Here is a 24945-nt window from a genome sequence, read left to right as displayed (position 1 = left end):
GCATAATTTGGGCACCACTTTGAGTTGCGACAAATTTTTTCCACTTTTGAAAACTTTTTTGCCAGAATTCTAATGTGAAAGCTTTGATGAGTTGGGCCCTCAGTGGATCATACCTACTTTTAACCCAAAAACGGCACCACTGCCTTCATTTTCTTCACCATAACGGCAGAGCTGGAATATGAAGAACAGGCTTTATTTTTATATACCGAGCAGTCAACTAGATGCATTATCACAAAATGAAAATTCTCATGTAGACTCATATTGTGAATCTCAGAAATGATGAGCAATAAATCTGCGAGTGCAATGTGATAGATGAATGATCGCAGGAACATGCTAAAAGGGCATGTATGTAAGATCGGCTCTGATGTGACTCACTGCTACCTCATCAGAAGAGGTGTTCACTGATTCTCAGGCATCACCTTAAATCTCCTGTAAACCTCATTTTCCAGCTGCCAGTTAGCGTGCCTGGGGTAACTGCAGGTATATTATAGGATCCACATGTATCGCCCCCAGAGAGCGGGATGTGTTCATTTACAAAGCTGTAAAAACCCAGCTCTCTGGTATTTTTTATGGCCATGTATTATACTACAGTACAAAACATAAAGAGCTGACAATTTTTATTCTTTACCAGAAACCTTTAAATGATATTACATTATTTTCCATGATGTCCAGTGTTCTTTACAGTCTGAGAACAGCAAATTCTTTGAAAAGGGGTAAAAAAAGAGAATGCTTCAAATATTCTCAATCTCAGGACTGGCAGTGCCCGAGGAGATACAGCTTAAATGCTACTCATTTCAAGGTTATTATAGCTGTCATTTTATATTTATTATGTATATTCTTCTTCTTCTTCCTCTTATTATTATTATATTTACTTTTTATTATTTTATATTCTCAATCTCAGGTTGGCAGTGCCTAATGTGACATAGCAAAATCCTGATGATAGGTTCCCTTTAAGCTAAGTAAACTACAGGCACTGTCAGGTTGGCGCCGTTATGCTGATTAAAATGATACCTTAGTTGATGAAATCCGTCTTGTGATTGTTTAAATTGTCTGTGATGCGGCGGCAGTGCAGTGTAGCACAACCTCCACCAGGGGGTGCTGGTGAGGGAAGAGAGACCGCACACTCACAGAGCTGCAACACTGAGCAACCGCACAAGTGTCACAGGTAATGAAAGAGTGGTCAGATGAGCTGAGTCAGAACCTGTCAGGAGCAGATGTACAAGAAGTAACAGCAATGCACGTAGTCAGAGACAAGCCAGAAGTCAGAGCCAAACCAAACCAAACCAGAAGTCAGAGCCAAAAGTCAGGTATCCAAAATGTGAGACGTAAGACGAAGTTGGGGTACAAGCCAGAGAGTCAAAGCCAGTAGGGGAACGTGGTATCAGAGACGGAAAACAAGTGGCGGGATTCAGAGATCAGGCCGAGTCATACACTGTAGGAAAACAACCAGACAAACATTAAATCAGCTATCGAATAGTCCTCAGCATCTCAAGTTATGGCACTTCCGAATAATATCCTACCAATTGTGGACTTACATTACTTTGGCCGCATGAAGAGACCCATATAAGTGTATTTTTAAAAAAATTAATTCTTTATTAATCTATATCAAGAATAAAAAATATAACAAAACCAAACATAAATAAACAAAGTGTCCAAGGAATGGATAAAGCAGGCTCAAACCTATGTATACTGTTAATATTTAGTCCAAATTGGATCAATGCCAGTAACACTACCCGATATGGTATAATTATTAATGTCCTTTAACAATCTCAAAGTTTACAGGTTGTGATAAATTACACATATTATAAAGGACTTCGTTCATAACTGGATGAGGTACATAGACGATATTCTGGTTTTTTTGGGAGGGAGACACTGAGGGTCTGCATAATCTGATGTCTAAATTAAACAACAATAACCAAAATATCAGATTAACTTTTGTCTTTGGTAGACAGATTGATTTTTTGGACATTAAGATTCAAACGGACAATGAGGGCAGAATTCAAACTGATATATACAGAAAACCGACAGCGACTAATTCCCTACTTAGGGCAGACTCTTCACATCCAAGATCAACTATACGCAGGATCCCGATTGAACAATTCCTAAGAGCAAAAATAATTTGCTCCAACGAACTGAGTTTTGATAAACAATCTGTGGATCTGGCAACAAGGTTCACCCAAAGAGGTTACAGTAAGAGACTGATAAAAAGAGGATACCTGAGAGCCAAAAAGGAAAACATTAAATCAGGGATAGGAAACGGGTCTAATACAAATACAGGAAGTCAGAGGCAGAAGGATCACCAGGGTGTATGGGTCAGCTGCTCTAGCCTGAAAGCATTAACTATCACTGACGCTGGCCAGCAGACTGCAGAGGACTTAAAAAGCCAGCCAGCTCCAAAACGAGGCTGAGGGGATTAACCCCTGCATGACCAGTCCAGAGAGATGATAGCAGAAAACAAACCCCGAACTGGATCATGGTACTGTCTTTGTAGTTTTCAGTTAATGAGACTCTCATGCTTCGGGCGGCCTGTGGGGTGGTGTCTTTTTTTGGTGCCCTGTTCTCATAATCATCTTTATGAGCTTAAAAGACAGGTCATCAGTGAGCTGCCTCGTATTTTAAATACTACACTTGTGGTCTTTAAAAAAAAATTCTCTACTGCAAAATGGCATCCGCAGTAACATCTATCGCTTGCCGACGCCATTTTGCTGTAGCCAAATAATTTTTCCCTCCAACAAAATGCCGCATATGCCTTTCTATTGGAAAGGTGCTACTGCGCATATGCCTCTGGTGGCTCCATTTTCCTGTAGTTAATTTTTTTTTTAAAGACCACAGTATGAACTGTGCAAGAGCAGTATTTAAAATAGGAGGCAGGTCACTGAAGGTTCAGTGACCTGTCATTAAGCCCATAAAGATGAATATGAGAACAGAGCATCAAAAAAGCCACACCTACAGGCCGCCCTGGAGCATGAGAATCTCATTAACTGAATACCGCAAATATAGATTAAACAACAACCACAAGACGGATTTCATCAACCCAGGTATCATTTTAATCAGTATAATGGCACCAACCTGACAATGTCTGTAGTTTACTTATCAAAATCCTGATGACAGGTTAGCTTTAAAGTAGACCTGTCACCAGATCAAAAGTGGACAGTTTTTGCTCTTATTTTATTCCTGCTGCTTCCCTGAGTATTCTGTTTTTTGTTCTTAAAATCTGATAAAGGCATGGGGATGTTTATTTATATAATTCTTATGCTCTTCAGCAAGGGGGCGATGCTTACATGTGTAATTCTGCAGAACATCTTAAACACCCCCTCCCTAGAGAATCTTGTAAGCACCACCCCCTTGGTAAAAATTATTAAAATTTAGAACTATTAAGAATGTCCATATCTTTGGAACTGTATTGTTGATTTAAATCCCTCCTCCAAAATAGTCAGGGGGGTAGCAGGAAAAAAATAAGAGTAAAGACTGGCGTATTCTGCTCAGATCATGTTTATTATAGCTATAGTAATTTTATGTTTATCATTCTGTACTATTGTTGACTTATTACTTTATCATTTTTATGTTATGTTTATTATTTTAGATTTATTATTATATCTAGTTTATTTTATGTTTAGTGTATTTTATAATTTTAAGTTTGCTATTATAGCTAGTTTATGTTGTAATATTTTATTGTTTTTTATTTATTATTATAACTATTATAGCTTTTGTCTAATATTTTAGATTTATGATTATACTTAGTATATTTTGTTGTTTATATTATTTTATATATATTATTTCATCATATTGTTTATTATTTTTATTCTTTTAGATTTATTAGTATATCAAATTTATATTTATAATTTTGTATTGTTTTGGAATTTCTATTAGATCTAATTTAATACCGTATATACTTGAGTATAAGCTGAGATTTTCAGCCCATTTTTTGAAGTTGAAAGTCCCCCTCTCGGCTTACACTCAAGTCATACCCAGGGGTCGGCAGGGGAGGGGGAGCGGGGGCTGTATACTCCCCTACTCCTGGCGCGGTCCCTGCAGGTCACTGCTTCCCCGGCGCCGCAGCTTCTTCCTGTACTGAGCGGTTACATGGTACCACTCATTACAGTAATTAATATGCGGCTCCACCTCCCATAGGGGTGGAGCCGCTTATTCATTACTGTAATGAGCGGTAACGGTGACGGCTCAATACAGGAAGAAGCTGCGGCGCCAGGGAATCAGGGACTGCACCGCGCCAGGAGCAGTTGAGTATTACAGGGAGGGGAGCGCAGTGCGATATTCACCTGCTCCTCATTCCGGCGCCGCTCCGTCTGCAGCGTCTTCTGCAGTGATGCTCAGGTCAGAGGGCGAAGTGACGTGGTTAGTGCGCGCCCTCTGCTTGAACGTCAGTGCAGAAGACGCTGAAGATGGAGCGGCACCGGAACAAGAGGCAGGTGAATATTGAAAGTGCCGGGGGCCTGAGCGACGAGAGGTAAGTATGTGATTTTTTTTTTATCGCTGCAACAGCAAATGGGGCAATTATCTGTATGGAGCATCTTATGGGGCCATAATCAATGTTTGTGCAGCACTATATGGGGCAAATATCTTTATGGAGCATCTTATGGGGCCATAATCAACGTTTGTGGAGCATTATATTGGGCAAATGTGTCTATGGAGGAGCTTATGGGGCCATTATTAACCTTTATGCAGGATTATATGGGGCATATTTTAATATGGAGCATCTTATGTGGCCATCATAAACTTTATGGAGCATTATATGGGGCTCCTGATTCAATATGGATATTCAAAAACACTTAACCTACTGATGTCTCAATTAATTTTTACGTTTATTGGTATCTGTTTTTATTTTTGACATTTACCAGTAGCTGCTTCATTTCCCACCCTAGGCTTATACTCGAGTCATTAAGTTTTCCCAGTTTTTTGTGGCAAAATTAGGGGGGTCGGCTTATACTCGGGTCGGCTTATACTCGAGTATATACGGTATATGTTTCCAATTTATTATAATTATATCTATTTCATTTTGCTTTCTATTTTTTATTATGTTATATTTATTATCTTATGTAGTTTGTGTGATCATTGGTTATTATTTTAGAGTAATTATTATATCTATTTCATGTTTATGTTTTATTATTTTAGGTCTATTATCATACCTAGTTATTTTATGCTTATTATGTATGTTATATACAGTATATTATTTTATATATGTTAATTATGTTAATTATTTCATCTATCGTTGTTTATTATATCTGTTTTATGCTTATTATTTTGTAACACTTTATATAAACGGTAATATCTATTTATGTTTGTTTTTTTAATTATATATATTATGCTCTTCATGCTTTTATACATATATTAGTAATTATATCTATATTATGTTTATTATTCTTTATTATTTTATATTTTCACTCTATTTTGTTTTTTATATTATTTTATGTTTACTATTATATCTATTTTATGTTAATTGTTCTTTATTACCTTATATTTAATATTGTTATAACAACTCTAGTTTTTACATTATTTTATAGTTATTATTTATCTTTATTATATCTATTTTATTTTGTTTATTATTTTGCATTATTTATTATCCTATCTAATTTATGACAACTTTTTATTAATTTTGACTCATAATATACATAATGATATTTTTTACTGAGAGATGGCAGTGCCTAATGCCCAAGGTAGTGCTCCAGACTCAAACTCACGTGGCTCAACTGCAACACACATTTATGGTAGCTGGAAAGAGGCCTATGATGATTGCTACCATTCTCCATCGGCCCCTGATTCACTTTTGTTTTGTTTTTTCTTGTTTTTTTTACAAAAACTTTCCTAAAATGACAATTACACTTAGAGAATTTGCTATTTTGTCTTAAAGGCCTTAGTACTTGGTGACTGTTGCTAGGAATTCTCTGAAAATAGTGGTTTCTAGGCAGTTTATTCCACACGTGACCAAACATGGCTGCCGGAAAAAAATGTTTAAAAAGGTTTTCCAGGATTTTTTTTCCTTTCTAAATCTTCTTTAGTTTTGTAATTTACCTCAGTCATCGTCACACAACTTTCTCTGTTTTCCTTGTACTTGGCTTGTACTCCGAGGGCCGTACATCTGACAGGTGATTCAGCTCTTTTTCACTCGCAACGTGTTAATGGCACCAGATCTAGGGTTAACAGTGGGAAGCCACCTTAAAAAAAGAAGAAAGAAGAATCCGAATCCATAGTTACCACTGGAAGCGTTGAAGCTCTGATGGTCTCAACTGGACCAGAAGCAATGACATTCCGACCAGAGTCACTTGACCATTCAGACAAAAACACATTACAGGCTGTGTATTTGTAATGTGAGACACCATGTTGTTATAGATTGACGTGGACCATGTAGAGGATACTGGGCAGGTGTAAATTGTGCAAGAAGGTGTAACGGGGGGCAGACAACGACAAAATTGCAAGAGATTGTATGGCTTTTGAAGCCCCACAGAAACCCTTTTTTAAAACGATCATCCTAAGTACCAAGAGGTCAACTTTTCTCATCTCTGTCAATTACTCGTTATCACCAGAGGAGGTCTAGTTGAAGTAGACATTTCCACTAGGGTCAACATTGCAGCATACAACATAGTGGCTGAAAGAGTTTTTATGAAGGACCTAGAAGAGTTGAAAAGAGAGTGGAACGAACTCCGTGAGGTGCAATTGACTTATATACATTTTTTTTACTGCATCCTGAGCCTGTTTTGAAGGCACCACATATTGACCCTTGGAGGCACTAATGTTAGAGTTGAGCAAAAAGATTCCTAGAACCTTGGTCATGCGGCACCAGTGGTAATTCAGAGGCCCCAGTCTTGAACACTACAATCTATCTCCCATCTGCTGGCATCCTCAGCACCTATCATGATTAGTGCGTACACCGTCACAGCGTGTGTGTGTCATTCCACAATGATGATGTTGCGCCATGCCAAGTAATAAGTAGAGGCACCAGAGATGCCGGCAGGAGAAGGTATACCAAGTTATGGTCGACTAGTCTATAGGACCAGGATCCCATAGAACTTTGTTCTCAGCTCTACCCATTACAAAGCCAAAAATGGACAGTTCGTTATGGTGCTCAATTTTGCCAACCAAGATTGAAAAGTATTATGTTTTTCAATGCACAGGTTTAGATCAACCAGGGATGCCATTTCTTTCACTCCAAGGTTCCCTTCTGCATAGTCTACTTCTATGGTATGCCTTTTATTGATCCCTATTTCCTCTACAGTTTATGTGCCTTCTACAGAAAACTCTTTGGGCCCAATGTGCTAATGCATTTGTTGAGTTTTTAATGTTTTGTTGCCTTTTTTTGTTTGCACCATATTTATCTTACTATTTTGTTTTACTGTTTTTTTTCAAATTAACCAATGTGGGCAAAATTTAATGTTTCCAGATTTTTTCATCTGATTCATCAATATTTGTTACATATGTTCTGTTGTTACCCTCCTGGAGTCTTTTATGGACGCCTAATAGATTGGTGCAAGTTTTTCAATGTTTTCACAAAAATGCAAAAAGACAAAAATAAAGAACATTTTTCTTTTTTGCGCAACATTAATGAACCTACTGCTCCATTTTGATGATTTTGGAGCATAAATACTAGCAAGGACTAACACTAAATAAAAAATAAAAAGACTTAAAAAAAATATAAAAAATCACAAATGATGAATTGGGTTCTATGTGTTCACCCCGGAAAGCTCCTTTAATATAAAATGGGTCAAAAAGGCAATAAATAGACTGAAAAACAAGTCTTTATGCGCTAAGTACAAGTTCAGCGCAGGTGGCGGTGCTCTATTTTCTTTCACATTCTCCAGTGTGACTTTCTCTGGGATAATAGATAGGTAAGAAAAGGTGACTCACTGTTCTACAAACCTAGATTCTGCAAAATCAATGCAGCATTCATCAACATTCTGCTTTATATCTATAACACCCACAATTTGCCTTACTGATCAGAAGGATCTGACCTGACAATATTACCAAAGGGAGAAAAGTGATGATCAGCATTATTGGCCGCAGCACACTGGTATCAGGCTTAGGTGGCCATTGCAGGGGACATGTTTGGCTTCTCTAAACTAAATCAACTGTTTACGGGGGTGCACAAATCACTGATTGCCCTCACATCCGCTTGTATTTTAAAAGGGCTTGTCTCTGACCTTTAGGAACAATTGTTTTTTCACTTGAATGCAGATATTTTGGGCTAAAAATTATTTTTGCAATTGGGTTTCATTAAAAATGTTGCCCTGTTTGTCTTTTTCAGAACTTTTTGTTTCACTGCAGAATGAGTAAACTGAGAATCCATAAGTAAGTTCCTTATGATGGAGAGTTTTTAACTCTTATCTGTCTTTTTCTATACTTCTATCTTTGACGTGGTCATAAATCAGCACAGAGGAGTTCAGAAAAAGACAGATTACAAACTCCAATCTCAAAGAACTCATTGATAACATCTCAGTCAACTCATTCAAACAGCAAGGAAGCAAAGTGTCTGAAAAATCCATAAGGTTCAACACTTTTAATGAAACCCAATGGCAAAAAATTAATTTGTGCCCAAAGAACATGCATTCAAGTGAAATAAAAGATCCTTAAGGTCTTCATATCCCTTAAAGGGGTTGTCTATAATTATTACACTTTTTAAAGCCGCATAGGAATTCATTAACATCACATGATCTGCAACGAGTTTGAGTAATCCATTTGTGTTTGGCATGGTGAGCAATGTGGCTTATTTTTACAAGTCCAGGTAATCATTAAATTCAATGTTTGTCCACTAAAAAAGCCTCCCTCCTATTTTGTAGATCCCCCTAACACCAACACACCTCTCATGCTTCAAGGCATGGACTTCACAAGACCTCTGAAGGTGTCTTGTGATATATGGACTCATTAAAGGGGTTGTTCTCTTTCAGATAATGTTCAGCTCCAGTATGTTAAAAAACATCAAACTCGCTGTATTCACATTCACCAAGTCCCCCAGTGAGACTCCACCGCTGGTCCCGGTATCTGGCATTGACTGCAATGAAGATATCACATGCTGCAATCAATCAGTGACCTTATTGGCTTAGAAAGGGGGTCTCCATCCACACTGGCAGAGTCAGTGAACTCAGTGATTAGCTGCCACGCTGCTGCCGTGACGTTAGTGCCGTAGTCAATGCCAGATCGCAAATAACCCACTAGACCTGCCATATACCTGGAAAATCCAACAAAAACCTGCCATTTACCAGTGAAACCCCAATAGACTTGCCATACTTCAGGAAGACCACACAAGACCTGCCGTATCCCAAGAACACCCCGTATAACCTGCCATATACAGGGAACATTCCACTAGACTTGCCGTATATCAGGAATATCACATAAAACTTGCCATATACTGGGAAACTGATAAGACCTGCAATATTCCGACCACAACCCAAAAGACCTGCTGTATACTGGGAACACCCAATAAGACCTGCCGTATACTGGGAACATCCACAAGACCAGCTGTATACTAGCAACACCCCACAAGACCTACTGGATACAGGGACCATCCCACAAGACCTGCCATATACTGGGAAGACCCACAAGACCTGCTGTATACAGGGAACACTGAACAGGACCTGCCATATACTGGGATCATCACCCTACAAAACTTGTATACTGCGAATTCCCCTGAACACCCCTGAAGACCTGCCGTATACAGTGAACACCTCACAAGACCTGTCGCATACAGGGCTGATAGTTTTAGGCAAAGTGGGGCCCTGGGCAAAATTTAAAATGGGGCCCCAAATGCTAACATATTGCACATCACACAGAAACATTTTGGTTGTATTTACATGCACTGAGTTCAGGCCACTAAACGAGTGTGATCAGCAATATTGATGTCATTTGACGGCCTTTTTCCACCGGCTAAGGAATAATGATGGGGACAGAACAATCACTTAATAGATCAATCTGTCCCCATACAATATCATGTTATTAGCAGCATATCTGCAGTTTTCACTGGGCGATGTGCTGCTGAGAACATTGATTTTTGTTCAGGCATAAACAAGCCAAACACTCGATGAGTAGGCAGCATTTTGCTTGTTTAGTATAATACGCCCCATAGTCCTCCACATAGTATAATGCACCCCACATTCCTCTATATAGTATAATGTGCACCGCAGCCTTCTATATTGCATAATGCACACCCCATAGTCCTCCATATAACATAATGTGCCCCATAGTGCTCCATATAGTATAATACACTCCCTATAGTCCTCAATATAGTACGATACACACTCCATAAAGCTCCATACAGTATAATACCCTCCTCATAGTCCTCCATATAATATAATTTGCTCCATAGTACTCCAAATAGTATAACATACTCCTCATAGTCCTCCATATAGTATAATATACTCCCTATAGTCCTCCATATAGTACAATACACACTCCATAAAGCTCCATACAGTATAATACCCTCCTCATAGTCCTCCATATAGTATAATTCACTCCACATAGTCCTCAATATAGTATAATACAGTCTCCTTAGTCCTCCATATAGTATAATAAAATCCTCAGTCCTCCATATAGTATAATACACTCTCCATAGTCCTCCATATATTAAAATGCACTCTTCAGTCCTCCATATAGTATAATGCACTCCTCATGGTCCTCCATATAGTTTAATGCACCCCCATAGTCTTCCATGTAGTACAATTCACTTCCCATAGTATTATGCACCCCATAGTTCTTCATATAGAATAATGTATTGTAAATAGTGCTCAATACAGTATAATGCAGCTTCCCAAAGAGCATAAACAGCCACCCCATAGAGTATAATTCAGCCACCCCACAGAATAAAATGTAGTCCCCTCATAGAGTATAATGTTGCTCTCCATAGAATATATTGTAGCCCCCTCATAGAGTATAATGCAGCCCCCCATAGAATATAATGTAGCCCCCATAGAATATAATACAGCCCCCCTCATATAGTATAATGCAGCTCTCCCCATAGAATATAATGTAGCCCCTCATATAGTATAATGCAGCCCCCATAGAATATAATGTAGCCCCCTCATAGGGTATAATGCAATAATGCAGCCCATCATAGTATATATTGCAGCTCCCCTCATATAGGATAATGCAGCCCCCGATAGAATATAATGTAGGCCCCTCATATAGTATAATGCATCCCCATATAATATGATGCAGCCCCCTCATATAGTATAATGCAGCCCCCCTCATATAGTACATTGCAGCCCCCATAGAATATAATGTAGCCCCACATATAGTATAATGCAACCCCTCATAGAATATAATGTAGCCCCCTCATATATTATAATGCAGCCCACATAAAATATAATGTAGCCCCCTTATATAGTACAATGAAACAGCTAACTGGGTTTAAGGCAAAGCTGGAGCGTGGGGAAGTGGATCTGCAAATGGCTAATGAAATGAACAAGTTTTTCAACAGATTCATCAACACAAGCACAGCATCATCAGGAATGGGGGATGGAGCTGGGAAAACATAGGCAGCATTGACATTGGGGGATAAGCTTCCTGCTTTCACTGTCTCCCAAAGCGACATGAGAAGACAGTTTAGTAGACTTGTTATTGGCAAAGCAGCTGGGTCTAATGACATCAGTCCACGTGTCCTCAGAGTGTGTGCAAACTAACTGTGTGCTGTCTTTCAGAACCTGTTTAACTGGAGCCTTCAATCACAGAGGGTACCAGAACTGTGGAAGACCACTTGCCTGGAGCCGGTTCCTAAGATCACTTTTCCAACTTCCCTACTAGACTATCGTCCAGTGGCCTTAACATCACATGCTATGAAGTCCTTGGAGAGAATAATACTCGCCTACTTTTGTCCGAGGGTGAGGGCTTTTACTGGCCCCCTGCAGTTTGTGTACCAACAGAGATTAGGGGTGGATGATGCTGTAGTGTCTCTGTTATATACAGTACATTCATTCTTGGGCAAGGATGGAACTGCAGTGCGCTCCATGTTTTTTGACTTCTCAAGTGCTTTCAATACCTTACAGCCGCCCTTACTACGTAATAAGTTGACTGATATGGCGGTAGATGAGGGGATGGTGAACTGGATAAACGACTACCTGATGGACAGGCCGCAGTTTGTAAGGATGGGGGAGGTGGTATCTGGCAGTGTATGGAGCAGTGTTGGAGACCCTCAGGGTACAGTGCTGTCGCCCTTTCTCTTCACATTGTATACAGCTGACTTCAGTATAAATCAGATTTTTGTCACCTCCAAAAATTCTCAGATGACAGTTTTTGTGTGTGTGTGGGGGGGGGGGGGGGAGGAGGAATATAGAAGAGTGGTTTCTGACTTTGTGGATTGGTGCCGAACTAACTGTCTAGAACTAAATGTAAAGAAAGCCAAGAAGTTGGTGGTGGGTTATAGAAAGAAAAATGAGGATTACTTACCAATCAATATTGCTGGCCAGGAGGTTGAGATTGTTGAGAGCTACAAATATTTGGGGGTTCACCTTGACAGTTAACTCGATTGGAGGTGTCATACAGAAAAGGTTTACAAGAAGGGAATGAGCAGATTGTACTTTCTGCGGAAGCTCAGGTTATTCAATGTGTGCAGTAAAATGCTGGAAATGTTCTACCAGTCCATTGTGGCAAGCGCCATCTTTTTTGCTATCATATGCTGGGGCAGTAGTATGCGAGTATCTGACGCTAATAAGCCCAACAAACTTATCAAGAAGGCAAGCGCGGCTGTTGGCCTCCATCTGGACTCTTTTGAAGAGGTATTGGAGGATAGAATTCAGAAGAAGTGTAGGGCTATAATGAACAATAATATGCAGCGCCCCAGAGTCCTGGTCGTTGCAGTAGTGTGGCTCCGCCACTATGGGGAGCTATGGTGCGTCCGATGGCACTGAAGGAGTTCATCTGATCAGGTATCACAGACACCAATACATTTCACAGCCGGGCCTCCGGGGGGAGCTAAGGGTGCTATTCATTAGGCCACTCCCCACCATAGTGGGTAAACTGGGGGTCAGGCAGGAAGTTAGACGGTCAAACGGGTGCCGTTCCTACCCGAACCTCAGGGAGGGACGGAGGATTAGCAGAACATCATCTAGTCGAGTTGTGAGGGAACATCAGAAACAGACACAACAGTTGTGGGGTACTTTCCGTAAGCACAGCAGGGAAGGACTACAACACATAGCGCTAGGGGAAGGCACAGATTTCCTCCTGTGAAGAGAACTCTGGAAGTGTCATTGGACCGGCCGGACTTGCGCAGCCTGGTGAGCCGTATTCTGGATTGAGGACCCAGAGATCTTCAGTAAAGAGGTAAAGAGACTGCAACCTGGTGTCCTCATTATTTACCGCGACCTGCACCCCACAACTGCACCGTTACAACACTACTTATTGCACCGGACGTCCCCCACTGACAGACAGGGCCACGGACCGGGTCTAGCCACCGTGACAACCCCAGAACTGAGACTCAGAGGCCCGGCTCCGGGTACCCCTCGGCCCTGCGGCGGTGTGGGGGCGCTCCAACTTGGCGTCACGAACAGGATCTACTTAAGCCTGAAGAATTGGGTCATGTGTGCCTTGGAACTGTGATTTATCGTGCTTGGACTGTGCTTTATTACAAGGACTGTGTGTTGCCACTTGCCGCCAGAAGTTCCCGCCAAAACCGCCGCCATTATAGCGCTAAGGAGAGCGCAGGAGAAGAAGAAGGGCGTGGAAGTGGGCGTAAACAAGCTGAAGAGCGCGAAAGACAATGGCCGCCCAGTCTAAGTATTTCGGCCCCTTGAGGACGTGTCCGTCAGCAGCCGAGGTCCGCCTCCTGATCCTCAATGGTGGGCAGAGACAAAGAAATTGAAACCGCCCACGAAGGAGAGAGCGGGAAAAGGACCAGGAAGAAGAAGTGAGCGACATGGAGGACGCCATGGCGAGCCGCCCGGAGCCGGAGCGTGGGGTCGGAGCAGAGGACTCCCCCAGCCACCCGGAGGGGCACCGCAACTAGGCCTCCACCGCTGATGCTGAATTCCTGCAGGCCGGAGTGGACGAGCTCAGCGACCGACCCCGGCGGACGCAGCTGAGCACTGAGGCCGGGTGGAAGAAGGCCATCATCAGGAGCCTCACCAGACATCTGTCGGCAGCCTCATCTGGTCCGGAGCAGGAAAGAAGTCCCAGCGCTCCGAAGCTGGAAAGCAAGGCCCTGCCGGAAAGCGAGATGCTGCGAGCAGAGATGACAACGTCGCAGCACAAGGCCCCGCAACCAGCGTTCCAGACCCCAGCGGAGACGGAGCAGATCCGCACCGGAGGGACCGCATCGGAAGCAGGTATGAAGGACGACCCTGCCCTGACGACCGACACCACTCCCGCGACTGCTAGTGCCACAGCTGCTGATTCCGTTCCAGTGACTGATCTTGCAGCAGCCGCTGCCTCTGCTACAGCAAATGCCCCTACTCAAGCTGCGCAGACCTCCATTGCTGCGCATGATTTAACCGTACCTGCAAGACGGATTAACGGCGTTCGTCCAGCACTGGGTGTAACCCTGGACCTCACTTTTCCCAGGCCAGGAAGGGTTAAGTGCCAGGTGCAGCCCTGGAAGCCGTCCAACTAAACCTCGATACCATGAGTATGTATATAGTTACTGTTTACTGTTGCTGCTAAACCCGTTCAGGGTTAATTCCTTATGGATCCCTTTGTTGACCCGGGATCCTTGTTGTTTTGTTTATTTTTTCTAAGTTTTTGCACAAGTCTTAAAAAACTGCCGCAATCATGAACAGTGCATGATACAAACTTCTTGTACATAGTTCACACGTTCTTAAGGGTGTTTCCTACTGGTTTTACTTAGAAAGAGACTCTTTGCGAAGATACCGCACCGGAGCCTTTGCTGAGTATGGACTGGTAGCTAGAGAACAAATGCTACCTCCTGAAGATTTGGTCCCTTCTTAAAGGGGACATCCACGTGTATATTTGAAGAATCGTATTGCTTTAAGATTGATGGATAGCAATAATGTCTTGATGAGCGAAAGTGATGATAATTCTTACATGTAAAAGTTATATGTATTTGATTGGTTAAATGTAGAGAAATGCAGATGATGTTTCCAGAAAGAAAATAGTAATGAAGATTGATGTTATAAGGGGATAGTTGAGAATGTTGATAAGAAACTAGGGATAGAAGGTAAACCCTGAGTCCTCCATAGTAAGTTAGTTATTGTAAAGAAAGAGTTAATAATGTGTTACAGAAGACAGAAAGTGAACCCGTAGGGGTTGGGTAGTGAGTCCTCCTAGGAGCCATACGTAGACGGCTCAGTGCTTCTAAAACTGAAAGTAATGTTATGATCTATACTGTGTATAGAAGTTGAAAAGGCAGTAGGCCCTGGCTGAACGGGGCGGTCCTGTAACAGAAAGGTGAGGCAGTAGGTCTGGTGCCGATAGGACAGGCGGTCCTGCAGATTCAAAGAAGGAGAATGAAAAAAAAATTAATTTACCTTATAATGTGATTATAGGAAGGTCTTTGGTGGATACAGAGTGTATGTCCTTAAAGGCAATGTTAAAGTATTGTTCAGCAATTTTTGCACTTAGTAGAATACCCGGTTGGGTAACAGGAGTTATTTATAGCCTGTAATTTATAATGTTTAATGTTTAACCATGTTTTGTAACGTTCAAGTATTCTCACCTCCCATAAAGGGAAGCTTGTTCAAGTATACGTATTGTTATTTGCACTCAACAAAAATTGTATGTCTTTTTGCTAAACTTGTATTGTTGTATTCTTCTCAGTCCCGGAGTACTGTGTTTAACCAGGGGGGAGTGCAGCGCCCCAGAGTCCTGGTCGTTATAGTACTGTGGCTCCGCCACTATGGGGAGCTATGGTGCGTCCGATGGCACTGAAGGAGTTCATCTGATCAGGTATCACAGACACCAATACATTTCACAGCCGGGCCTCCGGGGGGAGCTAAGGGTGCTATTCATTAGGCCACTCCCCACCATAGTGGGTAAACTGGGGGTCAGGCAGGAAGTTAGATGAGAAAGCGGACTGGGTTGGAACCAGGCAACACCTTGTGGCAGAGGGTGTTGTAGGGGAAGATACAGTAGGGTCTCTGTCAGGGGTGGGATCCTGACAGAGGCTTGGCAACGAGAACAAACGTAACGGGACCGTGCCTGCTCCGGGTAGTGGCGGTGCCCAAGAAAGGATTAGAAGAGAGATAGATTGTGCTGAGTGAGAAACGGGATCACGCAAAGGAGAAATACCAGTAGGAGTCGTGCTGTAAGACCGAGGCAACATCCTACTGAGGCGCACTACCGGTGGCCGGAACGCCGAGGGAGTAGAATAACATTCAGCTTCAAGCAATACTCCAAACAGCGGCAGGACAGTCAGTCTCAGGCGGGCTGTCTAACTCAAATCACCTATGAAGTCTTGGGAGGCAATTGTGGGAGAGGGGCGTCTCTAGGGTCCCGGAAGAACACCAGGCCTACCCGTCAAACGGGTGCCGTTCCTACCCGAACCTCAGGGAGGGACGGAGGATTAGCAGAACATCATCTAGTCGAGTTGTGAGGGAACATCAGAAACAGACACAACAGTTGTGGGGTACTTTCCGTAAGCACAGCAGGGAAGGACTACAACACATAGCGCTAGGGGAAGGCACAGATTTCCTCCTGTGAAGAGAACTCTGGAAGTGTCATTGGACCGGCCGGACTTGCGCAGCCTGGTGAGCCGTATTCTGGATTGAGGACCCAGAGATCTTCAGTAAAGAGGTAAAGAGACTGCAACCTGGTGTCCTCATTATTTACCGCGACCTGCACCCCACAACTGCACCGTTACAACACCACTTATTGCACCGGACGTCCCCCACTGACAGACAGGGCCACGGACCGGGTCTAGCCACCGTGACAACCCCAGAACTGAGACTCAGAGGCCCGGCTCCGGGTACCCCTCGGCCCTGCGGCGGTGTGGGGGCGCTCCAACTACACACCCATTATACGAGCTGTTCTTGAAGCAGAAGAGCACATTCAGCAGCCGCCTAATCCTACTAAGGTGTAAGAAGGAGAAATTCAGGAAATCGTTTGTACCTACTGCTATGGGGATGTATAATAATTTCCTAAGGGTGGTAGACAATAATGACTAATTGCTGGTGTACTAATGTCAATTAACAGTGATTTATATACCTGAACCACCCACATTTATTTGTTATGTAATGTTGGTATACCTGTGCAAGATATGTGTCCAAATATTTTATGTACTGCTGTTTGTATTACTGCTGTAATACCGTCATTTCCCCCTGGGATCAATAAAGTGTATTGTATCGTATCACATGCAGCCCCCATAGAATATAATATAGCTCCCTCATATAGTATAATGCAACCTCCTAAAATATAGTATAATGTAGCCCCCCATAAAATATAATGTAGCCCCCTCATACAGTATAGTATAATGCAGCTCTCTCCATAGAATATAATGTAGCCCCCTCATATAGTATAATGCAGCCCCCATAAAATATAATGTAGCCCCCTCATATAGTATAATGCAGCTCTCCCCATAGAATATAATGTAGACCCCTCATATAGTATAATATAGCCCCCCCTTATATAGAATAATGCAGCTCTCCTCATAGAATATAATGTAGCCCCCTCCTATAGTATAATCCAGCCCCCCCATAAAATATAATGTATCCCCCTCATATAGTATAATGCAGCTCTCCCATAGAATATAATGTAGACCCCTCATATAGTATAATGTAGCCCCCTCATAGAATATAACACAGTTCCCCACCCTCCCCCTCCATAGAATATAATGCAGCCCCCTCACCCCCATAAAATATAATGCAGATCCCTTCATATAGTATAATGTAGCCCCATAAAATATAATATAGCCCCCTCATATAGTATAATGCAGCTCCCTATAAATTATAATGTAGTCCCCCATATAGTATAATGCAGCTCTCCCTTTAGAAGATAATGTAGACTTCATATAGTAAAATGCAGCCCCCTCATAGAATATAATAGAGCTCCCCACCCTTCCCCATTGAGTATAATGCAGCCCACTCATATAGTATAATGCAGTCCCCATAAAATATAGTGTAGCCCCCTCATATAGTACAATGCAGCCCCAATAGAATATAATGTAGCCACCTCATATAGAATAATGCAGCCTCCTCATAGTATAATGCAGCCCCCTCATAAAGTATAATTCAGTCCCCCATAAAATATTATGTAGCCCTGTCATATAGTATATTGCAGCTCAACATAAAATATAATGCAGCCCCCCTCATATAGTATAATGCAGCTCTTCCGATAGAATAAAATGCTCCCCATAGAATAAAATGCAGCTCCTCACCCTTCCTGTCATAGAATATAATACAGCCCCCTCATAGAATATAATGCAGCCCCCTCATACACTGTGTGCAGAATTATTAGGCAAGTTGTATTTTGATCACATGATGCTTTTTACACATGTTGTCCTACTCCAAGCTGTTCAGGCTTGAGAGCCAACTACTAATTAAAGGGAACCTGTCACCCCGTTTTTTCGGTATGAGATAAAAATACTGTTAAATAGGGCCTGAGCTGGGGCGCATGCGCGGATCTCGGCCGTGACAGACATGGTCGGCTGAGCTCTGCTTCCCATCCAACCGTTATAGCCCTATACAGCACCGAGAACCTAGCGAAAACCGCCGGCACGGCACGTACTTACCACCGTGAGCTTCAGCGGTAATTATGCCGAGGAAGGGAGGCACAGGAAAGGCTGCGAATCACACAATAGAGGAGCTCCTCCTGGACAGAAGCGTGGGCAAGATGGCCGCCGCAGCGGCATCTCCTTCTTCCACACTCACAGCAGCAAAGGACGGAATGGAAACGGGGGCCCCTGAGATTGCAGGTGAGGCGGTGACCCACACGGCAGCACTGGTCAAGACGCTGCAGGAGACTTTCCGTACAGAGCTGAAGTCAGCTATGCGCAGCGTTACAACACAGCTGCAAGAGATAATACAACGTACCTCCAGCCTGGAGGACAAAATGGAGGCAGCAGCTGAGGCTCTTGAGGAGGACCAGGAGACCATTAAGGCCCATGCTGAGCGTATAAGTGAACTTGAAATGAAATGCGAAGATTATGAGAACAGATCTCGCAGATGTAACATTCGCATTAGAGGCCTCCCTGAGTCCACAATAACTCTTAAAGACACAGCGACGGCGCTGTTCAGGGCTCTTCTTCCAGAAACTGATCCCGCACTACTCCATATCACGCGGATTCACAGGGCCTTGGGCAGACCTCGTTCAACCGATTATCCGAGAGATATTGTGCTAAAAATGCATTATGAGGAATCAAGAGACTTAATATTAGCCGCAACCAGAGAACTGTCCTCTCTGCCTGGCCTGCCAGACACTGTACGTTTGTACGCAGACTTGTCCCCTGCTACACTGGCCAGAAGAAGATCACTGAAATCAATTACCACAGCCCTACAAGAAAAGCATACCAAATATCGATGGGGTTTTCCGTTTGCCCTGCTATTTACCTACAACAATGAGTCGTTTGTATGCAGATCGCTGGAGGAAGGTAGAAAGGCCCTTGAGAAAGTTGGAATTCCCATCACAGACGTCGTGCATCCTCTACCGCAGCGGAGACCGCGTCCACAGAAAGAATGGATACGGATCCCCGGTACCAGAGGCCAGAACGCTCGGGATACTTGAAAGCGTTCCTGACTTACATCTGAAGGTTCCTTTTATATGAGACTGCTGGGGCTTGATCCCAGTGCTTCTAAATTTTAATCTCTAGTGTGATTATATAGCAATGTATCATTAGAGTTGAATTGTCGTGACGAGAGGTTGAATATAATTTAGTTTTAATTTTAAACTTTGTTAGACTTACCCTTTAAATTTGTTTCTAGATATCTTCTTTTTAACACACCATTTTATAAGGGTACCACTTAGTAAGGGTTAGGTTGTTGGGACCCATTGCATGTTGCCTCACTTGGCCGATACCTGGAAACCCTTCTAATATGGGGCCCCAGAATATCGTCCTAAAAGGGTATTCTACCCAACTGATTGGATGTTTTATGTTTTGTGTATTTGTCCCCCCCTGTGTTGTCCTCACCCTTTTGTATCTTTATAGACGGGAAGTTATCTTACTATCCAACCTATGCGGACACCGAATGCCTGACAAGGAGATGAGAACATTTAGCTTATCGAAGTGGACTAGCGGTAACAAAATCCACAACTATGTGTAAAATCATATCTCATAATGTACACGGATTCAACTCACCTATAAAGCGCAAAAAAGCCTTCATAGATTATCGTAAACACAAGCCAGACATCATATGCCTGCAAGAGACCCACTTTTCCAAAACTTCTAGCCCGAATTACTTCAGCCCAGACTACTCCCGCTTCTACCTAGCTGCATGGGAGAACAAAACCAGGGGTGTAGCCATACTCCTCCGGAATAGCTTAGCATTACAACCAGTTAATATCATTGCAGACCCAGATGGTAGATTCTTAATATTGCATGGTAACCTACAAGGACAAAACATCTGTGTGGTGAACAGCTACATGCCAACCGCTACCCAAATTCTCGTATTCAAATCAATAATATCCCAAATCTCGGCAATCCCTTACCAGCATTTAATATGGTGCGGAGACTTTAATTTTACTCTAGACCCTACTCTAGATAGCACAGCCATAAAACGATCAGACATATCCAGGGGCGACAGACGCAGGATTCATAGACTAATGAGCGACTTCAGACTAGTGGACGTCTGGAGAGAAATGAATGAAGATGCGAGGGGATACACTTTCTTTTCTAATGTACATAAAACGTATTCAAGAATCGATATGCAGTTGATATCGGCCAGCACATTACCAGGTGTATTGTTCTCCCGCCATATTCCATCCTCCTGGTCAGACCATGATGTAGTCCTCACAATGTTTAAGTTTAACATAAGCTCATCAAAACTATTCCGGTGGCGCCTGAATGAAACACTTCTGACAGACCCAGAGATTGTCACTAAAATTAGCAATGATCTTAAACTCTATTTTCAAACCAACGTAACTGAGGAAACATCCCCAGGGAATATCTGGCAAGCACATAAAAAATTTATCACGGGCACGCTAATTAAATTGGCCTCCCATAAAAAGAAAAGCAGGTCAGAACTACAATCTAAGCTCGAAAATAAATTACTAAATTTAGAACAGGCAAATCAACAGCATACCTCCAGGTACCTGACCAAACAGATCCAAACCGTCAAGCTCCAGCTGGATGCCGTTCTATCCCACAAAACAGAGCGCGCTCTGGCCTGGACAAAAGCCTCTTTCTATAGGCAGGCGAATAAACCGAGTAGACTACTGGCACGTCAGTTGCGTCAAAAAGAATCTTTAAATACTATCTATTCAATCAAAGGAAGTAATGGCCGCATTTCTACCCACCCTGAAGCTATTTATAAGGAATTTCACAGCTTCTACCAAAAACTATACTCACCCCCTAACTCCCCACCGCCACATCTCCTACATTCCTTCCTACAACACCTCTCGCTCCCTAAAATTTCTGAATCCTGTTCCCAAACATTACAATCTGAAATAACAGATGAAGAGGTAGGGCTGATAATTAAAAAATTAAAATCTGATAAAGCCCCCGGGCCCGATGGTCTCACTGCTCCATATTATAAAAAATTCAAAGAAATACTTACACCACACATCACGAAATTTAGTAATGCTCTATTAAATGGATCTCAAATGCCCCCGGAGTTTTATGTAGCGCATATTGCAGTGATTCCAAAGCCCAAAAAAGATCACCAGTTAACCAAAAATTATAGACCTATCTCGTTACTCAATATTGACTTTAAAATATTCACATCTATTATTACTGACAGAGTCAACAGAATACTCCCATCTCTTGTCCACAGAGACCAAGTTGGTTTTATTCCAAGAAGACAGGGTCCAGACAACATAAGACGAAACCTTGATATAATACATTCAGCGACCAACTCCAAACAGTCCACCATGCTTTTAGCTTTGGATATAGAGAAAGCATTCGATTCAGTTTCATGGTCTTATCTCTTTCAAATCTTATCAGTATTTGGCCTACCACAGAAGTTGATTAATTGTTTAACTTTATTATACGATAAACCAACCGCTTATCTCAAACTTCCATCACTACATCCAACTCCGATAAAAATACTGAGAGGAACCAGACAAGGGTGTCCCCTTTCACCGGCCCTTTTCGCACTGGCGATGGAACCCCTAGCAGAAGCTATAAGAAACAACTCTGACATATTAGGCCCAACTAATTTAGGAGACCAATATAAAGTCAGTTTATTTGCTGATGACCTGCTCTTAACCCTCACTAATCCCCATACCACCCTTCCAAATCTATTCTCATTATTACATGATTTCGAAGTAATATCGGGACTTAAAATAAACATAGAAAAATCTGAGGCTCTCTTCTTGAACACACCAGATAAGGAACAGTTACACTTGGTGTCACAATTCGGATTTGAAAAAAAAGAGCATTATTTAACTTATCTGGGAATCAACCTTTCGTCTAATAGATCGACCCTATATAAATGGAATTATGTCCCCCTATTAAAGAATTTCCAAAGAGACCTGTCCAAATGGTCGTCACTAACACTGTCTTGGTTAGGCAGGATAAATACTATAAAAATGGTCACCCTCCCAAGGTTTTTATATCTTTTCCGCTCCCTACCCATTCCAATCCCCTCTAAGGTCTTCCGTGACATACACTCCATGGTCTCTAAATTTATCTGGCAGGGGAAAAAACCGAGGATTAAACAACAAGTTATGTTCATGCATAGAAAAAAAGGAGGACTCTCTCTGCCTAACTTTGTCAACTATTTTAAATCTGCACAAATTGCCCAGCTGACCAGAGTATGCTCAACAATAGATAAGCCTAGATGGGTCCTCCTAGAATCATTTCTTCTTAAACCTTACTCTCTCTCTGGACTACTGTGGACTGAGGCTAAGCTTCCACAGCAGATTGCTATTGTGGCTCCCTTTGCTGCACAATCTTTACTTCTCTGGCGGAAAGAGAGGTTCAAGAATTTGTTACAATCTAAGGGTTCTCCGTTAAACTCGCTATTCAATAATCCAATGTTCCCCCCGGGCCTTGACTCCCGGTCCTTCTCCTGGTGGATTCTGAAGGGATTTATTACAATAAAACATCTTTGTTCACCATTAAACATCGCTTTTTCCAGACAAGAGTTTATTCAAAAATACGAACCCCCAATTAGAGAAGCGTTCCGTATACAACAGATATTTGATTTTGTTGGGAAAAATGTATCAAATAGAAACTCCTTTCGACTAACGGGGTTCGAACAAAAATGCACTAGCGACCCCCTGGGGAAAGGCGTAATATCATTGTTATACTCTTCAATTACCGAACCACAAGAGGAAATTAAACTAAAATTTATGCGTCAATGGGAAGAAGATCTGGGATTTGAAATCTCTTTAGAGAATTGGCAACGTTGCTGTGATACTTTATCAAAGGGTACCCACCAGGTATCCATGGTTGAATCTTCCCTCAGAGTCCTCCACAGAACTTATCAGGTACCCACGAAATTACATACCATTTATCCTCAGATAACAGATAAATGTTTTAGGGGTTGTGATACGCCTGGTGATATGAAACACGTGTGGTGGTCATGTCCGGTAGTAGTTGCTCTGTGGCGGGAGGTGAAGCGCCTGATTGATACAATAACTGGAGGGGAGATTCAACTCGAACCACTAACATTCCTCTTCGGGTCTAGACCACTGGGAATGTCTAAACACATATTTAAACTGATGATTCTGATAGGAATGGCGGCTAAAATACATATCGCATCAAAGTGGAGAACTCCGTCACTCTCGATACTCCAAGTCAAAGAAAGAATGAACGCTATTATGATATACGAGCGTATTCAGGCATCAAGAACTGACGGTTGGAACTCCTTTTTTAAAGTGTGGACCCCGTGGCTAGACTTGAACCCCGATAATCAATTAATGCATGCCCTTACTCTTTCTCCCTGAGGCTTGATTAGCAATACCTCTTTGCTTTTCTCTCTGTGAGTTGATGATCCAAAACCAAATTGCTCCGGTGTAGGCATGTTGTTCAAAAATTTACGAATAATGTCGTTTGGTAATTTTACATTGCTAAAATCTCAATTACCCTCCCTCTTGTATCTGTCTAGTCTCTGTCCTGTCTTTAATAAATGTGTATTAAAGTTCTTCTGTATGTTATACCTTATTATTATTGATACAAATGCAATATTATTTCTTACACTCCTATGTTGGGAGTCTTTGTTAATACCTTTCTAATAAAAAATTATTGAAACAAAAAAAAAAAATAGGGCCTGAGCTGTGCATTACAATAGTGTAGTTTGTGGACCCCGATTCCCCACCTATGCTGCCGAAATACGTTACCAAAGTAGTCGTTTTCGCCTGTCAATCAGGCTGGTCAGGTCGGATGGGCGTGGTGTCTTCCCCCAGATCTTGCGTAGTTTTCCGTTGGTGGCGTAGTGGTGTGCGCGCATGTCCAAGGTCCCGAATCCTGCACAGGGGTGTGAAAATAGCAGCGATGTCCGTTATTCCATTGGTGGTCGGTGGGCGCGGCCATCTTGCTTTGGCCGCGCGTGCGCAGAAGCGGCGCTCTGCTGGCCGCGGCTTCAGGAAAATGGCCGCGGGCATCCGCGCGTGCGCAGATGGCTATCGCGGCGGCCATTTTCGTGAAGCCGAGATGCAAACTCTGCTTCACGAAAATGGCCGCCGCGATAGCCATCTGCGCACGCGCGGATGCCCGCGGCCATTTTCCTGAAGCAGTAAAGGGCAGAGAGCTCTACTCCGACTCAGACGCCAGCAAGGTGGAGGTGGGGTACTGGTATGGGCTGGTATCAAAGATGAACTTGTGGGACCTTTTCGGGTTGAGGATGGAGTGAAGCTCAACTCCCAGACCTACTGCCAGTTTCTGGAAGACAACTTCTTCAAGCAGTGGTACAGGAAGAAGTCAGTATCGTTCAAGAAAAACATGATTGTCATGCAGGACAATGC

The sequence above is a fragment of the Ranitomeya variabilis genome, chromosome 4 (genome assembly GCF_051348905.1).
Source record: "Ranitomeya variabilis isolate aRanVar5 chromosome 4, aRanVar5.hap1, whole genome shotgun sequence".
Lineage (NCBI taxonomy): Eukaryota > Metazoa > Chordata > Amphibia > Anura > Dendrobatidae > Ranitomeya > Ranitomeya variabilis.
The sequence above is the reverse complement of the archived record's forward strand: the minus strand, read 5'-3'. Positions refer to the sequence as shown.